Source organism: Gorilla gorilla, chromosome 8, assembly GCF_029281585.2.
Source record: "Gorilla gorilla gorilla isolate KB3781 chromosome 8, NHGRI_mGorGor1-v2.1_pri, whole genome shotgun sequence".
Lineage (NCBI taxonomy): Eukaryota > Metazoa > Chordata > Mammalia > Primates > Hominidae > Gorilla > Gorilla gorilla.
In genome coordinates this window covers 102,242,643-102,258,686 of record NC_073232.2, presented here as the reverse complement: position 1 = coordinate 102,258,686, position 16,044 = coordinate 102,242,643, and the positions used below count along the sequence as shown (strand labels likewise).

At 38.7% G+C, this 16,044-nt stretch overlaps 1 long non-coding RNA gene across 1 annotated transcript in view; it reads right to left on the bottom strand.

The window, feature by feature from the left end:
• Nucleotides 1-331: 331 nt before the first annotated feature.
• The window catches only part of LOC129525132 (uncharacterized), a 61,464-nt gene continuing 45,751 nt past the window's right edge, over nt 332-16,044 (bottom strand). Inside the window, exon 2 of the long non-coding RNA XR_008669220.2 lies at nt 332-652. This is a non-coding gene — a long non-coding RNA (uncharacterized lncRNA). The remainder of the gene's footprint in view (nt 653-16,044) is intronic.

Genomic DNA, 16,044 nt, shown 5'->3' with positions numbered 1-16,044 from the left:
CCTCTAAGAATCTTGTCTGAATTGGAATAAATAGTCACCAGATTCTTGTGGTCCAAACATTCCCAAATATAAACTCACTGAATGTGGCCAAGACTGGCCAGCTATTTATCAAAGTGTTTCCTTCCTCCTGGGCACTTGGCTAGACTGTATTTCCCAGGTGCTCTTGCAGTTAGCTTCTTAGGTGTGACCATGTGCCTCAGCTCTCATCAGTACAAAGGGGTAGGAAGCAGTTTAGGCTTCTTGCAGGCCCAGAATGATAAAACCCTCCCAAAAGTAATTCTTCTGTCTCTGTATTAGTTATCTACTTCTGTATAACAAATCACCCTAAAACTTAGCAGCTTAAAACAATAAACATTTATTATCTTACACAATTTCTGATAGGAATCTGGGGGTGTTTTTCCTCAATGTTTTTGGCTCGGGGTTTCTCCTAAGGTTGCAGTCAAGCCATCAACTGGGGCTGCAGTTATTTGAAGGCTGATTAAAGTTAGAGGGTCCATTTCCAAGGTAGGATACTCACATGGCTGTTGGCAGGAGGCCTCATTTCCTTGCTGGTAATTGGCAAAGACCTCAGTTCCTCATGATGTGGGCCTCCCCACATGGCTTCCTGAATCTTTTTGTGACATGGCAGCTGGCTTCCTCCAAAGTTAGCAACCTGAGACAAAGAAAGAGAGAGAGAGAGAGAAAGAGAAAGCAGGAAGCTTTTTAGGATCTAGTCTCCAAAGATTGTTCTTCCATTTTTTTTCTATTCAGTAGAGGCAAGTCTCTAAGTACATCCACACTAAAAGGGAAGGAAATAAGGTTCGATCTCCGCAAGTGCATATGAGGTATGCACACATAGAAAGGTCACAGATGATACGTGATCATTTTAAAACCATGATATTCTTCGTCACCGTCAGACAGGTAAATAGGGCGAACTACAAGGCACTGTATAATATAATATGGGGAAGCATCGAGATGGAAGGAGCCCAGATTCTTGAATGACCTCTTGGAGTAGTGTCTCCCATCCACATGAGACTCTGTTATGAGTAAGAAATAAATTTTGATTATGTTAAACCACTGAGTTTGGGGAAGTTTTGCTACAGCAATTAGTCTTCCCTGACTAATTCACTACATTACAAAGAATGGAGCATATTTGTTTTCCAGTCATATTTTGGTAAAAGCATTTCATAGTATGCAAATATTAGCCGATTACCGTATTTACAAAATTAATATGCAGAGCAAGATTTTTTAATTCAATCATGTAGATTATACTTATTACCCTTCTTGCTATTATGAACCCAACCTTTCCTTTCTGTTTCACAAAGCACCAAAGGATAGAGTCCTCAACAGACATTTTTTTCACTCACTCAGATGTTTGTTGAATGAAAGCGTAAATAAATGCTAATTTCGATGAGAGAAGCAGCTTTGGTAAGGGGAAGCAAAGAAGAGCCCTGTATGTAGAGGAGATATACCTAAACAAGAGAATGTAGTTTTGATAGGTACCGTCAAGATAAAGTCACAGCAGAATGCGGCAAACTGCATTCTCTCTGCAGGCATACAGAGGTGCTGCAGTGCCCCAGGTCCTAAGGTCATACTGGTCTTCAGCTCTTCCCACCACGTCCAGTTTTTGCATTCTCACCCTCTGCCTTATTGAGTAATTTTCCCCAAATACTTCAGTTCAACTGACTTCAAAGCTCTATATGTTCCTTCCATGGGCCTTGGAATACAGAAAACATATTGGCTCCTAGAGTGACTCTGCCAATAAAGAGAAGACTTTCTTCTATCAAGCTGCCCTGCTCAGTTCTCTACCCTTTGAAGTGAGAGCTTGTAGAAATTTTGGTTGCTTCAAACTTGGATTTGCAACTTTAAAGCGGCAGCTTCCTTCATTTACTGATGTTTTGCAGACTTAAAAACCTGTCATTGATATTTTTTGGAAGAAAACAGTACAGTTTTATCAAAGCATTTTTTAAGTGTGAAAAGAAAATAACATCATTATCCAACAGACAAATAAAAATGTATTCTCTACCATTCCAAGGTAAAAAGTCTTAATCTTTGTGATAGATTGTATTAATAGCAATACTACACACCCCTCTGTATCTATTCTCTTATCCTGTAGATCAGAGCCATCTATTATCAAAACATAATAAATGACTGCTTTTATTTTATTTTATTTTATTTTATTTTATTTTATTTTATTTTACTTTATCTTATTTTTTGAGAAGGGGGTCTTGCTCTGTCACCCAGGCTGGAGTGCAGTGGCATGTTCACAGCTCACTGCAACCTTGACCTCTCGGGTTCAGGTGATCCTACCACCTCACCATCTTTAGTAGCTTGGACTACAGGCATGCACCACCAGCCCAGCTGATTTTTGTATTTTTTGTAGAGACAGGGTTTCCCCACATTTCTCAGGCTGGTCTTGAACTCCCAGACTCAGGCAACCCACCTGCCTTGGTTGGCCTCCCAACATGCTAGGATTATAGACGTGAGCCACCGCGCCTGGCATGATTGTTATTTTAGGCATTGAGTTTGGGGATAGTTTGTTATAGCAATAGTGAAGTGATACAGAAATTGGTGCTGGAAAGTGGATGCTGCTGTAACAAAAACTTAAATTATGAAACACTGGCTTTAGAACTAGATGGTGCATGAGGCTGAGAAAATGGCAAGAAAAGTGTTAAAGCTGGAAAAATGGTTAGAAAACTTACAGGAGGCTAGAGACGTAGTAAGAAAACTTACAGGAGGCTTGTATTATATAGATGTGAAATATTTGGTTGAACTGTCATTTATGGTAACTTGGAAGATAGAAAATGTATCTAATAAACTTTTGAATTTGTCCAAGTAAATCTTCAGACAGAATATTGGAAGCATCAGCTTGTTTTTAGCTGTCTATAAGCAGAAGTTACTATAAGAGAGAGATAAATTCAAGCATGAACTAGCAAATTTGAAAACAGAACTGAGAGGGAACATGGCTCAGAAATGCAGGAAGCTGTTACTCAAAGTAAAATGCATTCTCATATTTAGACTTTTCAACCAGTAAAAGATTCTCAAATTAAGATAATTCCTGGGGACAAAGATTAAGGGCACTGCAGTAAGACATGCCCTCAGAGTAAAGATTAAAGTAAGAGTTTGGTTGTACATCCCTTAAGACATCTGTAAGAAATAAGGCATTTTCTTCTCAGCTGCACAGAAGGGCTTCCATAAAGCTAAGGGAGGATGATCCCCCAGCAACCAGTCATGACCTAAATAGGAGTAATTAAGTCTAGAGAGGTAAAACTAACAAAAAAAAAATTGTTCGTATGGCCTCTGTCACATAGTATGAATGAAAATGAAATATATAGAAAACCCACAAACGTCTAGAGAACTGTGTTGGTAGAAGCACTACCAGCCTGAACTCAAAGAGATAGACTGTGCTCAGGTTGTGAAAAGGTTTGTGAGTCCCCAGTTTTCTCTGAACAGGAAAAAGGCTAAACACTTGCATATTTCTACCTGCTTTCTTATCTCTCTACCATTATTACCATAAGAAGAACATTCCTGGTCTAGTCCCCAGATCCAAGGAGAAAATGAGAGAGATCTTAGGTAGAGCCACCTTCCCCTTCCTTTGAGCCCAGTCTAGATCATATAACCAGTTGACCTAAAACCTACAAAAATAAAGATTATTTCTTTAGGTCACTGAGTTTTGGGGCAGTTTTGTTGCAGAGCAGTAACTACCTGATACAACCTTTAAAGCAGTGTTCCTCAAATTTTAGTGTGGATAAGAATGACCAGGCATGCTGTGGCCATGCCTGCTTGCAGGGCAGCCTTGAGTGTCCTGGGGACCCACATCATATTTCCTGCACTGGCAGACTGTGCCTGACTGGCAGAGAGCTCCAGCGAGGTGGCCCCCATGGTCATGCACCAATTTGCCTGCTCTCTCCCCACACTGCAGCTTCCTGCAGGGCCCACAGCAACCCCCACATCACCTTGCTGGCACATGTGTGCACAGGCAGGTTTTGTCTTCCTTGTCCTGTCATTGCCCTTCCACTGCTGCAGTGGGAGTGTACGCCACCCATGTCCTCCCGCCAGACCACCATTGCAGTCAGAGCCTAGCTGAGCACAGAGAGAGCCAGCCCTACCTCCACCAGCACCTGCTCTAGTGCCAACACTGCTCCTGGAGTGAAAGTTGGCACAGAGAACAGCAGACCCTCCCCTTCCCTGAGTGACCACGCCTGTCTGCCACACACAGAGAGTACACACAGACTTGGCCTAGCAGCACCCTGTTCCTGGCTAATACCACCACCAGCATGACAGTTGTCAGCAGGGGCCCAAGTCCCCACCCCCAGCCATGCTACCGCCACCACTGTGGTGAACACCCACAGGGAGAGAGGTGCCCATGCACCCACTAGCAACATGTCACAGCTGACGAACATGCACCCCACCATGCTGCCACTGCTGCTGCTGTTGCTGCTGACACGTGGAAACAAGGACAGACCCACTGCCACCACACTACAAAATGCTTCGTTTGACACCACCCATAAGAGTATAGTGACTAGTGGTCTTGGAGCACCTCTGCCCCCTCACAATGCAGTGGATTTCTAACCTCAAGTAGCCAGAGAACAAAGTCAGGGCCCAATAAAAACCCCCCAGAATTAGAGCATGCAGTCCAGGAGTTGGGAGCTGAGTGTTGGCCCCATAAAATTTTCCAGAAGTGAAGCCAGCTGTCTTAACCCCTCCATATACCACAATCAAACACTCAAGTTCATCAAATAGTATAAAAGAAAAAAAAATCCATTCAAAGGTCACTAACTTCAAAGACTGAAGAAACATCAGCCCACAAAGATGAGGAAGAACCAGTGCAAGAACTCTAACAATTCAAAAAGCCAGAGTGCCTTCTTTCCTCCAAACCACTGCACTATCTCTCCAGCAAGTGTTCTGAACCAGGCTGAGACAGCTAAAATGACAGAAATAGAATTCAGGATACGGATAGGAATGAAGGCCATTGAGATGCAGGGGTACACTGAACCTAATCTAAGGAAGTTGAGAATCACAATAAAACGATATAGGAGCTGACATACAAAATAGCCAGTGTAGAAAAGAACGTAACTGACCTGATTGAGCTGAAAAACACACTGAAAGAATTTCATAATGCAATCACAAGTATTAACAGTAGACTAATCAAGCTGAGAAAAGAATCTCAAAGCTCAGACTGGCTTTCTGAAAAGAGACAAGCAGGCAAGAATAGAGAAAAAAGAATGAAAAGGAACAAACAAAACCTCCGAGGAATATGGGATTATGTAAAAAGATAAAATCTACAACTCATTGTTGTCCCTGAAAGAGATGAGACTGTAAGCAACTTGAAAAACATATTTCAGGATATTGTCCATGAGAACTTCCCCAATCTAGCTAGAGAGGCCAACGTTCAAATTGAGGAAATGCAGAGAACCTCAGTAAGGTACTTCACAAGAAAATCATCCTCAAGACACATAATCATCAGATTCTCCAAGGTTGGAATGAATTAAAAAATATTAAAGGCAGCCAGAGAAAAAGGTAATTTACCAAGGGAAGCCCATCAGGCGAACAGCAGACTTCTCAGCAGAAACACTACAAGCCAGAAGAGATTCACAGCCAATATTCAACATTCTTAAAGAAAAGGAATTCCAACCAAGAATTTTATATCTGGCCAAACTAAACTCCATAAGAAAATGAGAAATAAGATCCTTTTCAGACAAGCAAATGCTGAGGGACTTCATTACCACCAGACTTGCCTTACAAGAGCTCCTGAAGGAAGTCCTAAATATGGACAGAAAATACCATTATCAGCCACTATAAAAACACACTTAAATACACAGACCAGTGACACTATAAAGCAACCACCTAAACAAGTCTGCATAGTACCCAGCTGACATCATGATGATAGGATCAAATTCACATATATCACTACTAACCTTGAATGTAAATGGGCTAAGTGCCCCCAATTAAAAGACACAGAATGGCAAGCTAGATAAAGAACCAAAACCCATTGGTATACTGTCTTCAAGAGACTCGTCTCACATGCAATGACACCTACAGGCTCAAAATAAAGGAATGGAGAAAAGTCTACCAAGCAAATGGAAAACAAAAAAGCAGGGGTTGCAATCATAATTTCAGACAAAACAGACTTTAAACCAACAAAGATCAAAAAAGACAAAGAAGGGCATTACATAATGGTAAAAGGTTGAATTCAACAAGAAGACCTAACTATGCTAAATATATATGCATGCAATGCAGGAGCACAAAGATTTATAAAGCAATTTCTTAGAGACCTTCAAAGAAACATAGATGCCAAAAAACTAATAGTGGAGGACTTCAATGTACCACTGACAGTATTAGACAGAGCATTGAGGCAGAAAATTAACAATGATATTCAGGACCTGAACTCAGCACTGGATCAAATAGAACTCATAGACAGCTATGGAGCTCTCCACCCAAAAACAATAGATTATACATTTTCCTCCTTACCATATGGCACATACTCTAACTAGAGAACCAAGAGCAAACCAACCCCAAAGCTAGCAGAAGATGAGAAATAATCAAAATCAGAGCTGAACTGAAGGAGATTGAGACACACACACACACACACACACAAATCAAAAGATCAACAAACCCAGGAGTTGGTTTCTTTAAAAAACTAATAAAATAGATAGACCACTAGCTAGACTAATAAAGAAGAAAAGAGAGAAGATCCAAATAGACACAATTAGAAATGACAAAGGGGATATTTCCACTGACTCCACAGAAATACAAATAACCATCAGAGTCTATTATGAACACCTCTAAGCACACAAACTAGAAGATCCAGATGAAACTGATAAATTCCTAAACACGTACACTCTCCCAAGACTGAGCCAGAAAGAAATTGAATCCCTAAACAGGCCAATAATGGGCTCCAAAATTGAATCAGTAATAAATAACCTACCAATGTACCAAGATGTACAAAGAGATGGGACCATTCCTACTGAGACTACTCCAAAATATTGAGGAGTGGGGAACTCCTCCCTACTCATTCTATGAGGCCAGCATCATCCTGATACCAAAACCTGGCAGAGACACACACAAAAAGAAAACTTCATGCCAATACTCTTGAGAAAGGTAGATGCAAAAATCCTCAACAGAATACTGGCAAATCAAATGCGGCAGCACATCTAAAAATTTATCATAGTCAAATAGGCTTTATCCCTGGGATATAAGGTTGGTTCAACCTATGCAGGTCAATAAAGGTGAATCATCATTTAAATAAAACTAAAAACAAAAATCACATGATTATCTCAAAACATGCAGAGGCTTTTAACAAAATTCAACACCATTTCACATTAAAAACTCTCAATAAACTAGATATTGAAGGAACATACCTCAAAATAATAAAAGTCATCTCTGACAAACCCACAGCCAACATCATACTGAATGGGCAAAAGCTGGAAGCATTCCCTTTGAAAACTGGCACAATATGAGTATGCCCTTTCTCACAACTCCTATTCAACATAGTACTGGAAGTCCTGGCCAGAGAAATCAGGCAAGAGAAAGAAATAAAGGACATCCAAATAGGAAACAAGGAAGTCAAACTATCACTGTTTGCAGATGACATGATCCTATATCCAGAAAAACCCATCGTCTCAGCCCAAAAGCTTCTAAGCTAATAACCTTCAGCAAAGTTTCAGAATACAAAATCAATGTGCAAAAACCATTAGCATTCGTATATACCAACAACAGTCAAACTGAGAGCCAAATCAAGAATGCAATCTCATTCACAATTGCCACAAAAGAATGAAATACCTAGGAATACAGCTAACCAAGGAGGTGAAAGATCTCTACAATGAGAACTGCAAAACACTGTTCAAATAAATCAGAAATGACACAAACAAATGGAAAAATATTCCATGCTCATGGATAGGAAGAATCAATATTGTCAAAATGATCATACTGCCCAAAGCAACCTACAGATTCAATGCCATTCCTATCAAACTACCAATGATATTCTTCACAGAACTAGGAAAAAAAACTATTTTTAAATTCATGTGGAACCAAAAAGTGCCCAAATAGCCAAAGCAATCCTAAGTAAAAAGAACAAAGCTGGAAGCATCATGCTATGTGACTTTAAACTATACTACAGGATCACAGTAACCAAAGCAGCATGGTACTGGTACAAAAACAGACACATTGAGGAGTGTAACAGAATATAGAGCCCATAAATAAGGCCACACACCTATAACCATCTGATCTTTGACAAAGCTGACAAAAACAAGCAATGAGGAAAATACTCCCTATTTGATAAAATGGTGCTGGGATAACAGGCTAGACATATGCAGAAGATTGAAACTGGACCCCTTCCTTATGCCATATACAAAAATTAACTCAGGATGAATTGAAGACTTAAATGTAAAACACAAAACTATAAAAACCCTGGAAGACAACCTAGGCAATAACATTCTGGACACAGGAATGGGCAAAGATTTCATGATGAAGATGCTAAAAGCAGTCGCAACAAAAGCAAAAATTGACAAATGGGATCTAATTAAACTAAACAGCTCCGGACATCAAAATAAACTATCAACAGAGTAAACAGGCAACCTACAGGATGGGAGAAAATTTTCTGCAAACTATTCATCTGACGAAGGTATAATATCCAGCCTCTAAAGGGAACTTAAACAAATTTATAAGAAAAAAATCCCATTAAAAAATGGGCAAAGGACATGAACTGACATTTTTTAAAAGAAGACATGCATGTAGCTAACAAGCATATGAAAAAAAGCTCAACATCACTAATCATTAGAGAAATGCAAATCAAAACCACAATGAGATACCATCTCACACCAGTCCAAATAGCAAATAGCTATTATTAAAAGGTCAGAAAATAATAGGTACTGGCAAGGTTGCAGAGAAAAAGGAATGCTTATAACACTGTTGATGGGAGTGTAAATTTATTCAACCATTGTGGAAAACAGTGTGGCAATTCCTCAAAGAGCTAAAAATAGAGCTACCATTTTACGCAGCAATCCCATTACTGGGTATATACCCAAAGGAATATAAATTATTCTGTCATAAAGACGCATGCACACATATGTTCATTGCAGCACTATTCACAATAGCAAAGACGTGTAATCAACCTAAATACCCATCAATGGTAGACTGGAAAAAGAAAATGTGGTATATACGCACCATAGAATACAATGCAACCATAAAAAAGAACAAGATCATGTTCTTTGCAGGGACATGTATGGAACTGGAGAACATTATCCTTAGCAAACTAACACAGGAACAGAAAACCAAATACTGCATGTTCTCACTTACAAGTGGGAGCTAAATTATGAGAACACATGGACACATAGAGGGGAACAACAGATACTGGGACCTATCAGAGGGTGGAGGGTAGGATGAAGGAGAGAATTAGGAAAAATAACTAATAGATACTAGGTTTAATCCCTGGGTGATGAAATCTGTACAACAAACCCTTATGACACAAGTTTACCTATATTACAAACCTGCACATGTACCTCTGAACTTAAAATAAGCTTAAAAAAAAGAATTACTAAGCTTGCTTTCCTGGGTCAGGTTTTCTAGAGACATACCCTGAAACAAGGATTTACATGCAATAAATTTATTAAAGAAATACTTCTAGGATGAACTAGTAAAGGAGTGGAAAAATAGGATATGGAAGAGGAAAAAAATTAAGTGTAGTAGATGCTGTTAGTGGCTGTATCACTCAGCGTTCTTCAACAGGAACAGAACCAACAGGGTGTGGTGTGTGTGTGTATATATATGTGTGTGTGTGTGTGTGTGTGTGTGTGTGTATACACAAAGAGTGAGAGAGGGATTCATTTTAAGGAATTAGCTCACGAGATTGTTGGCCTAGCAAATCCAAAATTCTTAGGGCATGCTAGCAGGCTAAAGACCCAGGGAAGAGCTGATGTTTCCATCTCAAGTCTGAAGACAGTCCAGAGGCAGAATTCCTTCTTCCTCAGAAGACCTTGGTATTTTCACTTAAGGCCTTCAACTGACTGGATGAGGCTGATTCACATTGTGAAGGATAATCTGCTTTATTCAAAGTTCACTGATTAATCACAACTAAAAACTACCTTCGCAGCAACATCACTGCAAAGACTGGTGTTTGACCAAATATCTGGGCATCATAGCCTAGCCAACTTGACAGACAAAATTAACCCACAGTGGCCCACTCAGTTCTGCTTCACAAGCCAGCTGCTGTGAGTGTGTTTGAGTGTTAGCTGCCCTCAATCTAATGGAAGCAATCTCACCTAAGAAGATATGCCTCACTCCCCAGCCCAGGCCTGTCCCCCAACTAACAATGAGCAATGGCTGACTGAGCCGAGACCAACTCTATTGGGTTATTCATCCTCCCGAGTTCTATCATAGAGCCAGGCTGATGCAAGTCTCCAATCAAAACCACATCCTGAGAGAACTCCCTCAACAAATCACTTGAACAAAAATCTTAGCATTAGCCTTTGTCTCTAAGAAATCTGACAAGCAAGGATATGATTTGGGCAAAGTGGCATAGGAGTATCTTCAGCCTAATCCTTTAGGAATATCTAGAGTATAAGTTATGCCTCAGATATTTTCTCCTATTTAAGGTGAGGGCTTTCAAACTTCAGCACCAGTTAGTGTTGGCCAAAAGGGAGATGGGAAGCTGATAAACTCCCAGACATTCCTCCCAACCTTGACCCTCATGCTGAAGACAAGTGACAGGTACAGTCCATTGTAGAAGCATATGAAAAAGTCAGGGGTCTGACACAGAAGCAGTTAATAGGATTCGTGAGGATCTGAATGGAGCACTGACAGTTTCTGTTATATAGGCTTACTTAAAATGCGGATTCCTAAGCTGTGTTTCCAAGATTCTGAGTTAGGATTTCTGAGACAGAGACAGAAATCCCTACTATCATAAGAATCCCAAGAGATTCTGATATAAGTGTTCCCCATATTTGAGAAATTATTGCTTTTAGATTAGGGTAAATGGTTTGTAATGTCCAATTGTCAGCCACAAGGCAGGTGATTAAAGTACAGCAAAGATACAGAAATAGGAACCATTTTTTGAAATTCTCACCTAAGTCTTCTATAATCCTAATTTATCACAGCTGGTGATTGCATTTATTGATAGATGGCTAAGTATAGTAAGCTGTTTCCAACCCAGTAATCATCACTGGTCAGCATCCAAACCAGATGATAAAATAACTTTATTGGTATATAAAAAGCTAAACTAAGGCTATATGAAGGCTTTGTCTCTGGCATCTGGAAAACAGATGCCAGATTTTTATATGAATCTCTTCTTTCCAAGAGGCTCTGTTCTTACATTAAAATAAGATGACAAAAGGGTGGAACTGTGTTGCACTTGAATTTTTTCCATAAGCAATTACTGCTATATGTGTCAAATATGAGTGGTCTCCCTGCATAATGGTTCCTCTTCCTGCATAAGAAGTGGAGGACTCTCTATTTATATTCACAATGAGGAGCTAAAGAGAAAATGAAGGAAATAATATGTGAAAGAAAACACTCAATGATTCATTCATTGCTTCATTCAGTGCACATATATTGAGTGCCTGCCTTTTATTAGGCACTACAATGGGGCTGAAGATAAAGTCATAGAGAAAAGAGACATGGTCTCTGTCCTCACAGAGCAGTGCGAGAAACAGTTTAGAAGTAAGGCAGTTATGTAGCAACGCCACCACTTCTGCAGTCAGAGTGCAGAGTGCTGCAGGGGTACCTAGGAGCCCTACCACGCAGGTAAGGCTTCTTGGAGGAGACCTCTAAGCTGAAACCTCAAATAACCAAGAAGGTGATGACAACAAGAAGCCTGAGGAGACACTAGTGCGTGGAATAAAATGACCAAGAAGATGATGATGAGAGGAGACTGGAGCAATAAGGCCTTACAATAGTCTGAGGAAGTTTCTTCACAGGGACACAGGAAGAATTGTCACTTATCAGAGAAGTGGTTATTTTTACTTCCTATAATAAGAAGAGTAGTTCTTGAAAGCTCCAAGAAGCCTGTTTCTTGGCCTGTAGTAAAAAGCACTCAGTCTTCAATGTCAACTTCCTTGGCATAACAGAGATTTGATTCTCATAAGCCTGACATGTCCTCCTAGTAGCAGACCCGTCTATGGAGAATATGGAGGCCATGACAGTTACCTTCTCCCTGCTTCTACTGACATGGGGAGACTGTGAATTCTGCCACAGAGGACTAGAAAACATCTCCCAGGACTATGAAGTCCATGGAGGGAAGCTGGAGGACTTGCAAGCATAAGTGGGACTTCATATATTTCAACATCATTAGAGTTGAGAGTTGTAATTTGGATGAGAAAGGAAAAAGTAGGAAGTGAACAAATGGCTACAAGATGTGCTGTAAAATCAATTTCCATTTTCAGGACCTGATGATAGAATAATGGGCTATAAGCTAAGGCCATAATGCATGTCACAAAGAGAGGGAGAAGACATGTTTTCCCAGAGAGTTGCCAATAGGATGACCAGTGACTGAAACTCAAAGTTAAGTATTATAGAAGAGAAATACATGCCCAGATATAACGGGACATTCTACACATTACATAGGAAATCAAAGAAAGAATAATTGAGGGAATAGTACTCAGTATCTCAACAGGAGAAAATAAGCAGGATGGGATTTAGGGATAAGTTTAGGCCATGGTGTGTTGGTAAATGTTTAACAACCAGTCATTTGAGGGAGGGGAAAAAAATATATATATATATATGTGTGTGTGTGTGTGTGTGTGTGTATGTATATATACGTGTGTGTGTATATATATACACATGTATATATACGTATATATATACACATGTATATATATGTATATGTATATACATGTATATGTATGTATAGATATGTACATATGTGTGTATATATACACACATGTACACACATATATATACACACACACATATATACATACACACAAAATTGTATTGATAAAAGCTTATTACAAATTTTACTGATATAAAGAATTATAACTCAAAATTTACAAATAATAATAAAATATACCACTCTCGTTATTGTAAATTTCATGTAGACAATTGATTCTCACAGAATGCTTTTGCCGATTTTTGCTGAATCTTGTATCTGTATTCAGCCTATGGTTGCAAACGATGAATGAGCTTATTTATGACATGAATTTTGGTTGATACTTTCATTCATGTTAACAAGTAAGGACAAAAGCAAAACAGCAGGGACCTATGTTGGAACTTTGTTTATCTGTCAATGATGTGAATGATTTATTTGCTGAATTGGCAAACAGTTTTCAAATACTGCAAAAATATTTTCTTAATGTTATATGCTATTCACAGTGTAATGGCTATAGACACAACATACTATTGTGTCTATTTGTATTATTTACATTTGCTTCATCACTTTCTTAAGTCTAGATAGTCAACAACAAAAAAATCCAGATCTGACTTATAGCATTTGCTGATTTTCCTGGTATAAATATTCCCACCAAAACCAATTTCAAGCTGCCAAGTTGACTTAATGAACACAGCATTGAGAAGGAAAGCGTGGCAGTAGCATACCATTATACAGTATTTCTATCTTATAGGAACAATAGACATAACCTTAAGAGTAAAGATACTCTATGATACAGTACAGTGAAATACTTGGACAATCATGAGTTTTACAAATTTATTATTATCTTTTAGCGAATACACTTTCTTTAGCTAAATATTTAGTAATTATCTTTCAGTAATTTATTCTACAGTCTTTCCCAATATTAGTCTCAAGGACACCAGTCTATGGTGTGCAGACTTCATTCTCCTTTTTCCTTTGTGAAAGAATCAAGTTTGCCCAGAAGTTTGCTCCACTATTTTGAAATCTATTCCATTTTCTGTAATTTCTCAAAAATTAGAAACATTGAGTTATATCAAAATTCTAGATTATAAAACAAAACTTGGTGAACAAATTCAACCATACACTATAGCCAAAAATAAACAGGACACATTCTACTGCTTCTCATTCTTTTAGAAAAGGTGATAGATAGATATTAATAGATAGAGATATATAGATATAGATATGATTTTAGTTTTAAGCTTCAATCCCCAAAATTCTAAATATGTGCAAGTAAAGAAGCTTCCATGTAATTCACAGTTGAAATAACATCTGAAAGTAAATTTTCAACCACGGTTTTTTCAAGGAAAAACCCAACAGGAAGGCTGCTATGGCTTGACTCTTTCCTCCAAACCTCAGGTTGAAATTTAATTGCCATTGTAACACTGTTGAGAGGTGGGGCCTTTAAGAGGTCAATAGATTAGTGCCATTGTATGGCAGTATGTTTGTCATCTTAGGAGTAGCTTTCTAAGGTAGTGTGTTTGTTATCTTAGGAGTAGTAACCTGCTAAAAATACTCCTAAGATAATAAACACAATAAAAAGGATAAAAATGATGATTTTGGCCCCTCCCTCTCTTTCTTTCTGTCTCATGTAGTCACTTGCCTTTCTGCCATATTATAATGGAGCAAGAAAGCCTTCAGCAGATGCCAGCACCACACTCTTGGACATCCCAGCCTCTAGACTCATACACAGAGTAAATGTCTGTTCTTCATAAATTAATCATTCTGCGGTATCCTGTTATAGCAGTAGAAAACTGACTAATACAAATACATACCTTTGCTCAATGCAAGACAAACAGAAATAAATACCTCACCTTTTTAAATGATAGCATTCATGGTAATTAGTATTCATATATTTTGCTAGCACTACAATCAATTAGGTTCAATCAACGGTTTTTGAAATGAAAAGGATCCATTCTGCATTAATAGCTAGGTCATTTTACAGCCACATGAGCAATACACTTCAGCAATTATTCTGTACGTGATATTCACTTACTCTCTGGAAAGAAAATAAGTTACTTTCATTCTCCTCAGTGGCTGAAAGCTTAAAATAAAAATAAACAGAAATTAAAATAACCAACATTTCTTCTCAAAATAAGTAAATAAAACACTAATAAACATTAACAAATGAACACTCTCAAAAATTGAGAGTAAAATTAATCCCATGTTTCTCAGTAAATGATTCATTGAATGTGAGGAAACTCTCACAGATTGACTTCTATTCAAGCTATTCTAAGGCTTTCACATCATTGGCAGTGGATGTTTTCTTGGACTTGGTGGACACATTACACACTATAAATGAGAAAAAATAATGTGGAGGAGGTTGATCACTGGAGCAGGAGGCCAAAGACTGTGTCATTCCCCCTATCAGTCCAATGATCTCTGTTCATTCCTACACCATGCCAGGCACTCTGCCAGGCAGCAAGAATTAAAAGGTACATAAGATATGATCCCTGTTGATGGGGTGGTTATAGTTGAGTATATTGACTAATTTGAGTTTTAAAAACTGGCTAGAATACGGGATACAATTTGATAATTACAATAGAAATACATGGGGAAGGAAGAATCAAGGTTAACTTCAGAGGAGATGGCCATAAGGGATGAGTGATCATTTTCTCATGAGAGGATGAAGGGAAGACACTGCAGGCAGGGGAAAAAAAGAACAAAGACACAATCCCAGGGAATTTCTGGAAAAGAGACTGTTAGCAGTGGAGTGGACATGGAATGTTCTCTGATTCCCCCACTCTATGCTGATGCACAACATGGTGCCTGGTCCACAGTGGGTGCTCAACAAATATTTGCTGAATGAATGAGTCCAAATTAGAGGAAGCCTAAAGGGTACAAGAGAATAAATAGAAAATATTAGAGGAGACTTCTGCATCAAGCCAAGGAATGTGGACATTGTTCTATAAGCAGTGGGAAGCCAGCAAATGTTTTCAAACAGAGAAGTTTGTTTTCATCCATAAAATAAGCATAAGGTTTTTTTGCTTGTTTGTTTTGGAGTTTTTTTGTTTGTTTTTTCCAAGATGGTGTATTGGAGGCATGGTTAGCACACCTCTTCCACTTGGAAAGACAAAATTATGTGTAGAGATTCATGCTGTAAACTTTTTTTCTAAAAAGCAACACAGGAACTTAACAGGAAAACTGAAAACAACCACAGACCCTTTGAAGGAAACAGTGGGCTGCAGCCTACACTGTGAGCCAGGAAGAAAACCGTAAGTCCCTAG